Genomic DNA, 14,554 nt, shown 5'->3' with positions numbered 1-14,554 from the left:
TCCAAACCCCAAGCAAAGAGGAGAAAACTGTAGTTCTTGCTGTAGCGCCTGCTGGGTGGCCTCAGACAGTAGCTGACCTGCACCCCATTGGAGATCCAGAAACCAGTGTACCTAGTGGTCAGTGTGAGACACCAGATTTCAACTCCTCACATCCATAAGTGACACATTCAAGAGGCAGACTCAGTGAGCACCAAAGCCCCACTGAAACAAGTCCTGCACCATAAGCGTGTCTCCAGCACAGCAGTTCTTCCATTATAGACACAGCGGGTCCTCACAGCCAATTGGCCTGGAGGTCAATTCCTCCCAGTGTACCAACAGCAATCAAGGCTTAACTACACCAAGACTTTGCACTCAGCCCACAAAGGGGTGTACCAAGAGCGTCCACCTCAGGTGATTGGGGAGGCTGAGCTACTGGCCCCTATAGGTCACCTACCACACAAAGCCACTCCATCAACACAGGGAAGCAGCAAAATGCAGAGACAAAAAAACATGTCACTAAAGAAAGAAATGGAGGAAAGCAAACTACTGGATGGCATAGAGTTCAGAACCACATTTATAAGGTTACTCAAGAATCTTCTAAAAACCTCTGAGAAACTTGATGAGACCTCTGAGGAGCTTAGTGAGACCTTCAAGGACCTTAATGAGAATGCCAAAAAAATGGAAAAGGACCAGTCAGAAATTAAGCATACACTGTCTAAAATAAAGAATATACAGAAACTCAACTGTAGATCAACGTACCCCAAGAATCAAACCAAAGATCTGAAATATGAGAAAACAAAAACACCCAACCAGAAAAACAAAAAGAAAAAAGAATCCAAAAATATGAAGATAATGTAAGGAGCCTCTGAGACAACTTTAAGCGTACCAACATCCGAATTTTTGGGGTGCCAGAAGAATAGAAAGAGCAAAATATTGAAAACCTATTAGAAGAAATAATGACAGAAAACTTTCCCTACCTGGTGAAAGAAATAGACTTACAAGTTCAGGAAGCGCACAGAACCCCATACAAGAGGAATCCAAAGAGGACCACACCAAGACACATCATAATTAAAATGCCAAGGGCAAAAGACAAAGAGAGAATCTTGAAAGCAGCAAGAGAAAAACGGTTAGTTACCTACAAGGGAGTACCCATACGACTGTCAGCTGATTTCTCGGCAGAAACTATGCAGGCCAGAAGGGAGTGGCAAGAAATATTCAAAGTGATGAACAGCAAGAACCTACAACCGAGATTACTCTACCCAGCAAAGCTATCATTCAGAGTTGAAGGTCAGATAAAGAGCTTCACAGACAAGAAAAAGCTAAAGGAGTTCATCACCACCAAACCAGGATTACATGAAATGCTGAAGGGTATTCTTGAAGAAGAAGAAGAAGAAGAAGAAGAAGAAGAAGAAGAAGAAGAAGAAAAAGGTAAAGATAAAAATTATGAACAACAAAATGACATCAAATACATACCTACCAACAAGTGAATCTAAAAATCAAGTGAATAAAAAATCTGAAGAACAGAATGGACTGGTGAATATAATAGAATCAGGGACATAGAAAGGGAGTGGACTGACAATTCTCAGGGGGAAGGGGGTGTGAGGAATACGGGAAGAGATTGGACAAAAATCTTACAACTATGGATGAAGACAGTGGCAGGGTATAAGGGCGTGGGGTGGGATGGGGTGGGGAATCAGGTGGAGGGGAGCTATGGGGAAAAAAAGAGGAACACCTATAATAATGTGAACAATAAAGATTTATTAAAAAAAAAAAGAGTCGTTAAAGCAATAGTAAATTATGAAGAAATCCAAGAGAGAGATTAACACAGAATTCAAGATACTACCTCTGCTGAGGGAAGAAAGATGCAATTAGTGTGATAAATACGGAAGGCTCCTCTCTTATGAAAAGTGGCTGGTAGATTCATGGATATTCACCTTAATATGCTCTATACCTCCTTGTATATCTTCTTAAATAATTTTATATGTTCTTGTATGTCTTCAACCATTTTTACTATTTTAATTTAAAATAAAATAATACTTAAATATTACTTAAAAAATAAATGTGTAAAAGATGCACAATTTAATTTTTTAAAGAGAGAGGGAGGAAGAGAGAGAGAGAGACAAAGAGAGAGAGAGAGAGAAACATCGATGTGACAGCAAAACACCTATTGACTGCCTCCAGCACACCCTCTACTGGTGATCGAGCTGCAATCTGGGCATGTGCCCTGATCTGACCAGAAATTGAATAAGCAACCTTTCGGTGTATAGGAGGATGACCAAACAAGTGAGCCACACAGGCCATGGCACATGATATCCTTTTAAATCATGCCTAAATTCAGGCAATACTGAAAAAAAAACAAAACCCTGAGTGCACCCTTATGAATGAAAAGAGATAGATGGCATAAAAATTAGTTTTGTAGCAGATGTAAAATATTTCCAGTAAGAGCCGGAAAACGAATATGCCACACATGGAAAACTGAATATGGACTCTAAGCCCATAGAAAAATACGTACACTCTCAAAAGATTGGTATGGCAAATAACAAAACTTATGGAACAATGAATGATACTAAGGAAACAGGTCATTGCTAATGGCAGTGAAGAGAGTGAACTAGAATAGAAGGTAGATAATGTAGGGGGCTAAGGGGGAGAAGCTAGTTCATCTTTCTTTCCCCCTTTTTAAAATATATTTTTATTGATTTCAGAGAGGAAGGGAGAGGGAGAGAGAGATAAAAGTATCAATGATGAGAGAGAATCACTGATCAGCTGCCTTCTGCACACCCCACACTGGGGATCCAGCCCGCAACCCAGCCATGTGCCCAGACCAGGAATCAAACCATGACTTCCTGCTTCCCTGGTTGACACTCAACCACTGAGCCATGCCGGCCGGGCTAACAGTAGAATCAGTTAGCAATAATTGTCAAGAGTAGAGAATATTCTATTTAAATAAAAGCTGAATAGATTAAATGTATTCAGTTTTTCCAACAAAATGATTTCTTATTAATTGATACATCCTTAATGAGTCTCACTGCTGGTTCACAGTTTTAAAATATGCATTTTTGTACTCTGACTTCAGCCACGTATATTCTAAAATTGACACGATACAGAGAAGATCAGCATGGCCCCTGTGCAAGAATAACTCACAAATCCATGAAAAAATAAACAAAATTAAATTAAATCATATGCATTCTCTGCTTTTAAAGCAGTCATTAATTTTGTTATATTTTCAAATTAAATTTGATAGATACCAGCAAATTCAAACATGATTTGCCTATTTTATTTACCATGGTTGCAGATTCTATTTGTGGCTATTTTAGACAAAAAGTGAAAAGCAGTAACAAGTAATACAATAGTTTTTTATATAGTCTATCTCTATTCAATCACATAGATTTATGATCATTACAACAAAACAACTATATGTGCTTTGAATTAGATATTTATATGTGGAGTCTTCTTAAACAAAAGTCCTGAATAAACTTTTCAACTTGGTCTATGTAAATCATTTATAATATTCCTGTAACTCTTTATTAACAGCCTGAAAAGACCAGATTTCTGGCTATTCAATCTCCAAATAATTTATCCAATAAAAGAAATTAGTTCAGAGGAATTACAAATTCTCTTTAAAGCTCTTATAAAATGAGATTATCACCTCAAAAGACTGCTTAATACAGGGACCATTAGGTTACTTTCTGAATTCATTTACTTTAAAATGAATTGTAGATAGATCACAACAAAAGAAGAACTAGTTTTAAACTTTCACAAAATTACATGAGCACAGCCCTGGCCAGTTTGGCTCAGTGGATAGAGCTTTGGCCTGCGGACTGAAAGGTCCCAGGTTCGATTCCTGTCAAGGGCATGTACCTTGGTTGCGGGCACATCCCCAGTAGGAAGTGTGCAGGAGGCAGCTGAATCGATGTTTCTCTCTTATCGATGTTTCTAACTCTCTATCCCTCTACCTTCCTCTCTGTTAAAAATCAATAAAATATATTTTAAAAAATTACATGAGCACATAATCACATGAACAGAATAATTAAGTAATAATCCTTATTCACAATGATTAATATTTTAATATATATTAATAATGTCTGTCTTGAATTGATTTTTTTGGAGAAAATAGCAGCTAGTAAAGTAAGTCCTTATTTAACATCATCCAGTGGTACTGTGACTTTAAGTGAAATGAAGTATGAAGAAACCAATTTTAACATAGGCTAATTGATATAAATAAGGATCGCAGCAACATTATAAGGAAACAAAAGGATGCTATCCAGGGACTTGCTGTATTTGCAATGCTTAGTATGTATGTATCAGGCAGCAACTCCTCTTCTTATAGAAAGTACAGTATTTAATTCAAACCTCAAAACAACACTATGAAGTACACTATTTTTATGGTCATTTAACTTTTGAGTAACCAGAATCACAGAGGTTAAGTAACTTGCCCAAATTGCCCAAAGTTATAGTAAGACACAGAGCTAGGATTCAAACAGTCCATAATCATTCTAAACCAGGGATTCTCAACAACAGCACTACTAATATCTTAGGCCAGATAATTATTTGTTGAGGGGAGCTGTGCTGCACATTGCAGGATGTTGAGCAGCATCCCTAACTCTACCCACTAGATGCCAGTAGTACCCCTACCCCCAGCTACAACCACCAAAAATATCTCCAGACACTGCCACATGATCCTTGGGGAGCAAAATTTCCCCCTCCCTTATTGAGAACTGTTCTAAAATGAAAAGAACTTTCACAGTACGATTTAAGTGTTTTTAATTGTTTTATGTATTCAAAAAAATCTTTTCTTCGGTACTGCTCGGAACACATTACAAAAGATTTGATGATCAAGTAAACCAAAACTTCTGAGTAAGCCCTTAGCATAATGGATAATATACTTTCTACACCCATGTTTCTCAAAGTGTAGCCTGTTAAAAGTACAGACTTCTGGATTTCATCCTCCAATAAATTTGATTAATTGGGTCTAGGGTAGATTCCAATAATACAGAAATTTAACATGTACCCCAAGTCTTTATATGCACTGAAGTTTGAGAGCTACTGCTCTACATTCTTAATTCTTATGAATAGTGACTACATGTTACATAAATTTCTATGAGCAACACTGAGAAATTAAATAAATATTAAGCAATTCAAATAATGAACAACAGGAAAAATATACCATTTTTAATAATAAATCACTACCTGATATTCCTGGAACAGTTGAAGAATGTGATATAGTCTAAATAACTCAAATATAACACCTATATATTTCCTAGACACTTCTTTCACTAGTTCTCTTTTGTCTTCTCTAATATATGGTTTTATAAAGGAACATCTCTTTTCTTCACATTTATATTGAAAGCTTTCTTGATAGGAGTAAATCTCTAGTACTGAAGAACCCTGTTCCTTATGATGCCTCTTACCCATCGTCAGGAGGCCACTGTTGGTAAATAAAAGCTATGGCTCAGAAATAAAAATTTTTTCAGGTAAATACCCAGAAGAGGAATAACTGGATCATTTAATCTTGTACACCAGGAAATTATATGTTATTAACCAAAGTTACCCCAATAAATTTAATTAAAAAAGAAAAATTGTTTCCTATAACCTCTCCACTAAGTCCCATTATACACTCTCCACATATTCCTTTTATCTTCCAAAATCACAACCTTCGAAAGTAAAGGACTAAAATGTTACCTATGCCCTTCAGTTCCTTCTTTTACTATTTAATACTTAAAAGTTATTAGTAAGAAACACATTTTCCAAGGACTATGGTACAGAAAAGTAAGAGGTTTACCAAGTGAACTACTTAGTAACTCAAAAAAAGGAATTGATTTGGAAACAACTCCTATTGCAAATACTCCTTCCACTAAGTTTTAAAAACCTTTAAGGAAATATATCCATCCAGGTTTTAATTCGCATTGAATATATTTATTCAAACAAAATATAGGCTTACTATGGGAAAACATTAAATTTTTTTACAGGTTAAGAGCTTACATTTTTTCTATTCATTTAAACTCTGGCAATTACTACAGGCTATTAATAATTCTATAATCGCCAAAACCGGTTTGGCTCAGTGGATAGAGCGTCGGCCTGCGGACTGAAAGGTCCCAGGTTCGATTCCGGTCAAGGGCACGTACCTTGGTTGCGGGCACGTCCCCAGTGGGAGGTGTGCAGGAGGCAGCTGATCGATGTTTCTAACTCTCTATCCCTCTCCCTTCCTCTCTGTGAAAAATCAATAAAATATATTAAAAAAAAAAGAAAAAAAATAATAATAATTCTATAATAGTATAAATGTTTCTACAACCTTAAATAAGAACATTGTGAAAATAAGTATAATGCTATATATTGTTTCAAAAATATGCATGAAACATTTATATACAAAATGAACAAATTTAATAGTAAGAGGGAGGACATACATTGGTTTTATGAAAGGGAATATCAAATGACACTAACAGCTTTGTGATGTAGAGGGGGATTATTCAGGAGAAAAATTTTCACCTTGAAATTGGATGAGATTGGAAATAAAGCATTTACTAAATAATTTATAAAGAAAATGTATCTAGGGATACTTTATTTTATTTTTTAAAATATATTTTATTGATTTTTTTACAGAGAGGAAGGGAGAGGGACAGAGAGCTAGAAACATAGATGAGAGAAACATCGATCAGCTGCCTCCTGCACACCCCCTACTAGGGATGTGCCTGAAACCAAGGTACATGCCCTTGACCAGAATCGAACCCGGGACCCTGGAGTCCGCAGGCCGACGGTCTATCCACTGAGCCACACCAGCGAGGGCCTAGGGATACTTTAAATAGCCTCTAGGAATATTTATGTATCAGACTTTTAATATATTTATATTACCAAAAATGAGACTAATTCCATATAAGAGTTATTACAGCAACATAAAAAGCATGTTTACAAGAAGTAGATTAAATTAAAGCAAAAAATTAATGTATCAGTCTTTGTGGGCAGATATGTTTATGCCTATAAATACACCTATATCAAATTAATTATTTCAATCTGAAAATTGTTGTTTTGTTGTTTGGTTTAAGTAACATTAAAAATCAATTTATCGCCCTAGCCGGTTTGGCTCAGCAGATATAATGTCGGCCCATCCCGAGTGAGATTCCGGTCAAAGGGCACATACCTCGGTTGCAGGCTCCTGTGGAAGGCAACCAATCGCTGTCTCTCTCATATAGATGTTTCTCTCTCTCTCTCTCTCTCTCTCTCTCTCTCCTTCTCCCCTCCCCTCCACTCTAAAAATCAATGGAAAAATATCCTCGGGTGAGAATTAACAACAAAAAATCAATTTCTCTCTCTTGACAGATGTGTATGGAGCTCTTGAAATTTTCCAGGGACTATGCTAGGTTATGGGAATACAGTAGCAAACAAGACAGGCCTGGCTCTTTTCTTCATGGAACTTACAATTCTACGTTGTAAGAGGTGGTAGAGTGGGGGCTTCATGTGATCTGATCCCAGCATGACTTTATGACCTTTTCTTGACCATTTCCCCATATTTCTTAATATTACATATCAACAAACTTCCTCTTAGGTCCTCTCTTTAGTGGCTTCCGTCCTTTTACATTTGGTGTTCTTTGGAAAGTTTTTTCTGTACTAATCACCCCCAACATCTACCAGGTCTCCTCTAGCTAAACTCAAGTTCTTTTTTTAGGTCTCATTTTTGTTTTTGTTTTTATTGATGAATGAGCTGAGGGTCTGAAGCAAACACATTTCACACTCAGTTTTTGCCTGTTGTGACAGTAGTATCCACCACCAGCAACAGAACTCTATATTCCCTTTATAGGTGTCTCTCTTTCCACTCAGCACTTGAAGTTCCTATGAATTATAATTTCTCAATAATATATTAGCTAATCATTCATTTATTCATATCTTTGTTTATTCCCTAAATCTTCATCAACCAAATACTCTATTCCAGGAATTTTGCTGGGCCTTGGAATCCATATCATTATGGATCACAGAGTTTAGTAAAAAACACAGACTTTGAACAAATAATATGAAGTATAATGAGTGATAAAGAGAAATTTAGGGAAATACACAAGCTCAAGTAACCTTGAGAAAGGAAAACATTAAATTTATTAGCAAAGACTTTCACAATCAATTTTCCCCCTTCTTGGAGTACATTACTTGGAGTACATTTTCAACTATTCAAATAAAACAAAAAGAACAATAATATTCATAATTAAAATATAATACCAACAAAGTTAAGTAAGCTTAGTCTTTTTCTTCTCTTGAAACATTTTTTTAATCCTCACTGTAGGATATTTCCCCCCATTGATTTTTAGAGGGACTGGAAGGGAGGAGGGGGGGAGAGAGATATTGATGTGAGAGACACATCGATTGGCTGCCTCCCACACGTGCTCCAATCAGGGCCAGGGGTCAAACTGCAACTGAGGTATGTGCCCTTGATGGGAATCGAACCTGAGACCCTTTTTCGATCTGAAGGCCAAGGTTCTAACCACTGAGAAAACCGGCCAGGGCTCTCTTGAAATATTTAAATTAGTATGGCTACACAACAATCCCATTAACATGAAGTCAATTAATATATCTAATCCTGTTAGTAATAATCAAGTATGATGAAATTTTAAGGACTAGAGAGATTAAGAGGGCTAAGAAAGGGCAGTGAGATGTTTAATTTTATTCTATCTGCTTGCATAATAATTTTAACTAAATTGGTAGATTAAGCCTTAACAACTACAAATTCCCCTTTTGTCACTGAATATCACTCATCAAAAACAGCATATAGGAATCTATTATCATTTAAAGCTAAAATATAATCCTGCTATTAAGATTTCTTCGGAATTTCAGATGTAATAAAGCTAAGCACCACCAGTCTGAATTCTTCTGAAATGTACGACCCTTTTCCCTCAAACTGATTTGATTGTACTTGTGTTTTAGACCATCAGGGTTTGTTTAAAAATTCTTCATATTTTTAGCTTTCCTAATCATCCACTAGTCTTTAGACACTAGTAAAATAAATTTCCTGGTTAAGCAATAACTTTCCAACTCGATCCTTATGAGTGAGACTGAACAGATCTGGAAAAATAATTGGCAGGTAATGACTGAAGGAGACAATAAGCAGAGAAGAGTGCAGATTTAATCCTTAAATGCTATCTGCTCCATTATCAGTTCACTTATTTCCTGGACAGGGCTAAAATATACCACTATCCCCTCATTGATTTTTTACTATTGGGGAAGTGTCTCAACTTGTTTTGCAACACTTAGAGAGCATTTGGTTCTTAGTAATAAGGTATTTTGTAAAGAATTGCAGGAGTTTTGCACGTGTGACACGTTCACATGTCAGTTCTCAAGGTGATGTCAGAGAAAGTAGAAGTTTTTTTCCAATAAAGCCTGCCTTGTCAAAATATGCAGGTAATTCCATTTTCTGAACAATCCTCATAAAAACACTACAAAAAGATAAATTGAGAAAACATTTTACTACAGCAGAGGAACACATTCTTATTTTATTTTCTAATATTCATCTAATGTCTTCTACATACCAGGTATTTCATTTGGCACTTTATAGCCTTCATCTCATTTAATTTTCACAATATTCAAAGAAATAGGCATTTTCCCATTCTACTGATAAGGAAAATAAGACAGAGTAACTTGTTAAGATCACTTCGGTTGCATTAACACACATGCTCTTTAAAATTTTACAAAATTTGCCGAAACCGGTTTGGCTCAGTGGATAGAGCGTCGGCCTGCGGACTGAAGGGTCCCGGGTTCGATTCAGGTCAAGGGCGTGTGCCTTGGTTGCGGGCACGTCCCCAGTGGGAGGTGTGCAGGAGGCAGCTGATGGATGTTTCTCTCTCATCGATGTTTCTAGCTCTCTATCCCTCTCCCTTCCTCTCTGTAAAATATCAATAAAATATATTAAAAAAAATTTTACAAAATTTTTTGGAGAACTGATAAAAGGGAGGCAAACTATCTGATACCCTACCATCACTATGACCATTTTTATTATGCTTCAGTATGCTTTGTGCATTCAACTCTTTTCCATATTTCATGTTATTTCTTTATTACAGATTCCCAGAAGTATATCAAGAAACATGGACAATTTTATCAAATACCATGCTTTTTCCTTGTTATCATGTTGCCCCCCCCCCAAAAAAAAACCACCAGATGCAAGGACAAGTAACTTGCCTTCTACCACAGGCAGGGAATAATTCACTATAAAAATAAAACAAGTCACTGGAAAACAAAGGCTTTGGAATCAGACCAGGGATGAATCCCAGCTCATTCTCTAGAGCTGTGCTTCTTTGAACAAGCCCCAAACCTTCCTTTTGCTCAGCATCAGTTCCCTCTTCTTTCAAAAGGGGTTCATACTAATAAATAAATAAATAAAATAAAAATAAATTTAAAGGGTTAATACTCTGCAGTGTTATTGTGAGGCTTATAGATAATGCATGTAAACCATAGTGCCTGACATGTAGAAGGCATTGAATAAATAATCTATACTAATAAAAGGGTAATATGCTAATTAGACCGGGAGACCTTCGGGATGTCCTTCCGAACAAAGCCATGGTAGCGGGGCAGAGGCGGTTAGGGGCGATCAGGCCAGGAGGGGAGGGCAGTTGGGGGCGAGCAGGCTGGTGGGGGGGGCAGTTGGGGGCGATCAGGCAGGCAGGTGAGCGGTTAGGAGCCAGCGGTCCCAGATTGTGAGAGGGATCGGGCCTAAACCGGCAGTCGACTGCCCCCGAGGGGTCCCAGACTGGAGAGGGTGCAGGCCAGGCTGAGGGACCCGCCCCCTAGTACAAAATAAGTCAACATTCCAGTGAAAACATTGCTACAGGTGTAAATAATCAGGTAAGTAGGGTAGCATTACATTTAACAACACACAACCATGAGAAACTTGAGTGATTTTTAATTATATTCATTTAGGGGAGCCTTCTTTTTGTTGTTTTTTGTTGTTAATCCTCACCGAGGATATTTTTTCCCATTGATTTTTAGAGAGAGTGGAAGGTAAGGAGAGGGAAACCTCAATGTGAGAGAGACATATCTACTGATTGACTCCCAACCTCGCCGCTGATAGGGGCGGGGCACTGAACCGTCCCTTGATGCTTCCTTCAAGGGCTGATGCCACAAAGCCACACTGACAGGGGAGGCGTCTTTTAAAAAAGGAAAAATTGGGCAAGCTCTCCCTCCCAGGAGCATGCCCACACCTTTCTTCCCTCTCAGGTGTGCATCTCCTAAACTCAAAGGGTCCCCATGAGACTTTCTACTAGTGAAACAATGGGCAGTAGCAGCTCATCCCAGGTTAACCCCCTGAACCTGTCTCCAAGGCCCCTTTTCTCTGACTTTCCAGCGAGCGAAAGCAGCCCCATCTTAATCATTTCTTTCCTCTAACATCTCTAGAGAACCAAAGCAGCCCTGCCTAGTCTCTCTTCTGTCAATTCTTTTATCCTAAGCCCTTCCTTATTTCACTGTCCCCAGCTTTAATAAATGTACCCTCACCCTAGCCGGTGTGGTTCAGTTGGTTTAGAGTTGTCCCATGCACTGAGAGGGCGCAGGTTTGATTCCCAGTAGGGGCACATGCCAGGGTTTCAGGCTCAATTCCCAATAGGAGTTGTGTAGGAGTCAGCAGATCAGTGTTTCTCTCTCCCTCTCCCTCTCCCTTCCTCTCTCTCCCAAATCGATAAAAACATACAAAAAATAAGAATAAATAAATTTACTCTCAAAATAAAAATAAAATAAAAAATAATATTTCGATTATAAGATCGTACATTACCCTCTATTAAAAGCCAAATCTACTCTGGTAGATAGACCTGGGATTTTTTTTTTTAATAAAAATTTCAAATATGGACAAAAAAAAACCTAAGTGTTCCACTACAGAACATCTATATTTTTAAACTGTCTCTAAGTAGTATCACCATAATCTTTTTTAAAAGCTTAAAACATCCTCAGTTAGAGAAAAGGGGTAGAAACTAAAACACATTTACCAGCCTATATTAATCCCTTGTTTACTGATGAGAAAATCCAACTTTAGTATTTGAAACCTAAACAAACCTGCAAGTGAAAGAACAGATTTGTGATTCTATGCACACAGTTAATGAATTAATTGGATGTTTACTGAGGACCTTTCTGAAAGACACTGCTAGGGAAAGAATACTAATTTAAAAGTGTCTGTATTCAAGATGCTCACAGTCTAATGGGAAAGACTGGTATATAAACAATTATAATACAATATGCTGAATTGCTCTCAATTCATGTGGAAGAACCAGGAAAAAGTTAAAGAAGAAAGTAATGTTTGAGCTAAGACTTGAAGAGTAGGAAACCTCAGGGATGGGGTGAGAGAGAAGGGAGATTCTCCAGCAGAATTCCAGCAAGTATAGACACAAGAGAGTACAGAAGATCAAGGCAGGCAGGTAATTCAGTATGACTAGCACAAAGAGAAGCTGGGACTGAGATGAGACTGGAAGAAGCAGACCAGGTACAGGCTACAGAAAACCTTTTATACTTTGCAAAATAGGTGAAAAGGTTTTCAGATTTTCATTTGCATCTCTGGCAACACTATGAAGGATGGGTTCAAAGATTCAAAAATGACCAGTCAAGATTTGTGAGAGTAATCAATAAGGGTGTGAACAGTGGGCATGATGGAAAGGGAGTTAAAATCTGATTCCTTTTTAAAAAAATTTTGAGATAAAATTTACATAACATAAAATCCACCATTTAAACCATTTTAAAGTATATAATTCATTGTTTATTCCTTTTAAAAATAATTTATCTCCTACTAGGCCCTTCTGCTTCTAGTTCAGTGAGAGATTAAATGAATAAATATAACTTAACTAGTTTTTATTTTAATTTTTAAATAACTTTTTAAAATCTTCATTTGCAGATTTAAAAAAAATAAGTGGCCCTAGCTGGTTTTGCTCAGTGGATAGAGCGTGGGTCTGCAGACTGAAAGGTCCCGGGTTCAATTCCAGTCAAGGGCACATGCCTGGGTTGTGGGCTCGATCCCCATGGGGAGCATGCAGAAGGCAGCCAATCAATGATTCTCTTTCATCATTGATGTTTCTATCTCTCTCCCTCTCCCTTCCTCTCTGAGATCAATAAAAATATATATTTTTAAAATATATTTCATTTATTTTTTACAGATAGGAAGAGAGAGGGATAGAGAGCTAGAAACATCGATGAGAGAGAAACATCGACCAGCTGCCTCCCGCACACCTCCCACTGGGGATGTGCCCACAACCACTCCCACTGGGGATGTGCCCACAACCAAAGTACATGCCCTTGACCAGAATCGAACCTGGGACCCTTCAATCCGCAGGCCGACGCTCCATCCACTGAGCCAAACCAGCCAGGGCTAAAAATATATATTTTTTAAAAAGTGGTCATTATACAAATTCAGACAGTAACAGTACATAAGGTAAAAAGTGTGTTTCCCTAATGAACAATCCCAACTATCCCACAAGAACCACTATTAACAGATGGATGTGTATTACAAAAGTTTCGTTATACATATATATATAGCATTTTTATCATAAAAGTCATCCAGAATATAAAAGCACGTATTGCTCTCTACATCTTGTTTTACATGTAAAAATGGCTTGGATCCCTCCTAAAAAAACACATCAATTTCTAGTTCCAGTGTATGAACCTGCTCATTTCACCATACATTTAAAAATTGTATATTTTTTTACTTTACTTTTTGCCAAGCTAATAAGCAACCGTTTTAAATTGCCAGCTTGCCCCCCCCCCCTTTTTTTAGGGAATAGTTCAAATATTCAGAAACCAAAGATAGGATCTTTTTAAATTCAGCTCAAGTTGACAAACATCTGAGATGTTTAAATGGTATTTTAAAAGGGCATGCACAGGTATTGTGCATTAGAGGAAGCACAGAAATGTACAGGAAATAGCATAAGACTGACCAGATCTAGGATTTTAGGCCTTGTTCTGCAATTTAACTGCGTAAGCTTAGGACTCGGGTTTTCCTCATCTATAAAAAGTAAAACTGGAGAACATAAACTATTGCTAGTAATTGTAAAGCTCTAAGAGCACATGGCTCTAAGTCTCTAGTATTTCAACAGAGTATTAAAATTCCTGTTTGGATTGCTTAATTGTGAGTAAAGAATATTGTTATCTCCTCCACTCTCTAAAACCAGTAAATCTCACAAGGAGGGATCTTAGTTTTGTTCACTTATGAATACCAAGCTCCTAGAATAGTGCCTGGCACGCTTGATATTTGTTAAATGACAGAAAATGGTTTAACAGCTTTCACTCCCGTAAATTGCTTTGAATTATTTATTTGGACAATTTGATAAACCTGGCATAGTTTTGCTCTTCAGTTTAAGTCTTACATTCCTATTTTTCCTTTTCTTACATTTCTGAAGTGGAAATGCTATAAAATGCTCCTAAGCGTCTATAACGGGATTTACATCTACTGACAGCAGAGGACTCAGATATTCTACCCGCTGGACCTAAAGTCGAACTTCCCCCACCACCTGATAGGGCCCATACTCAAAAAAGTACCGAAAACTTGTAACTGTGTACATGCACAGGCCTAGAGAAGCCAGGCTATCACATACCCAACCCCACTCTCAGACTCAACATTCCCAGAACACAAGGA

At 37.5% G+C, this 14,554-nt stretch overlaps 1 protein-coding gene across 1 annotated transcript in view; it reads right to left on the bottom strand.

Moving 5' to 3' along the window:
* The window catches only part of MAGT1 (magnesium transporter 1), a 60,326-nt gene that overhangs the window by 45,358 nt on the left and 414 nt on the right, over positions 1–14,554 (bottom strand). The window lies entirely within an intron of this gene.

This window comes from Plecotus auritus (assembly GCF_963455305.1).
Source record: "Plecotus auritus genome assembly, chromosome: X".
Lineage (NCBI taxonomy): Eukaryota > Metazoa > Chordata > Mammalia > Chiroptera > Vespertilionidae > Plecotus > Plecotus auritus.
The sequence above is the reverse complement of the archived record's forward strand: the minus strand, read 5'-3'. Positions and strand labels throughout refer to the sequence as shown.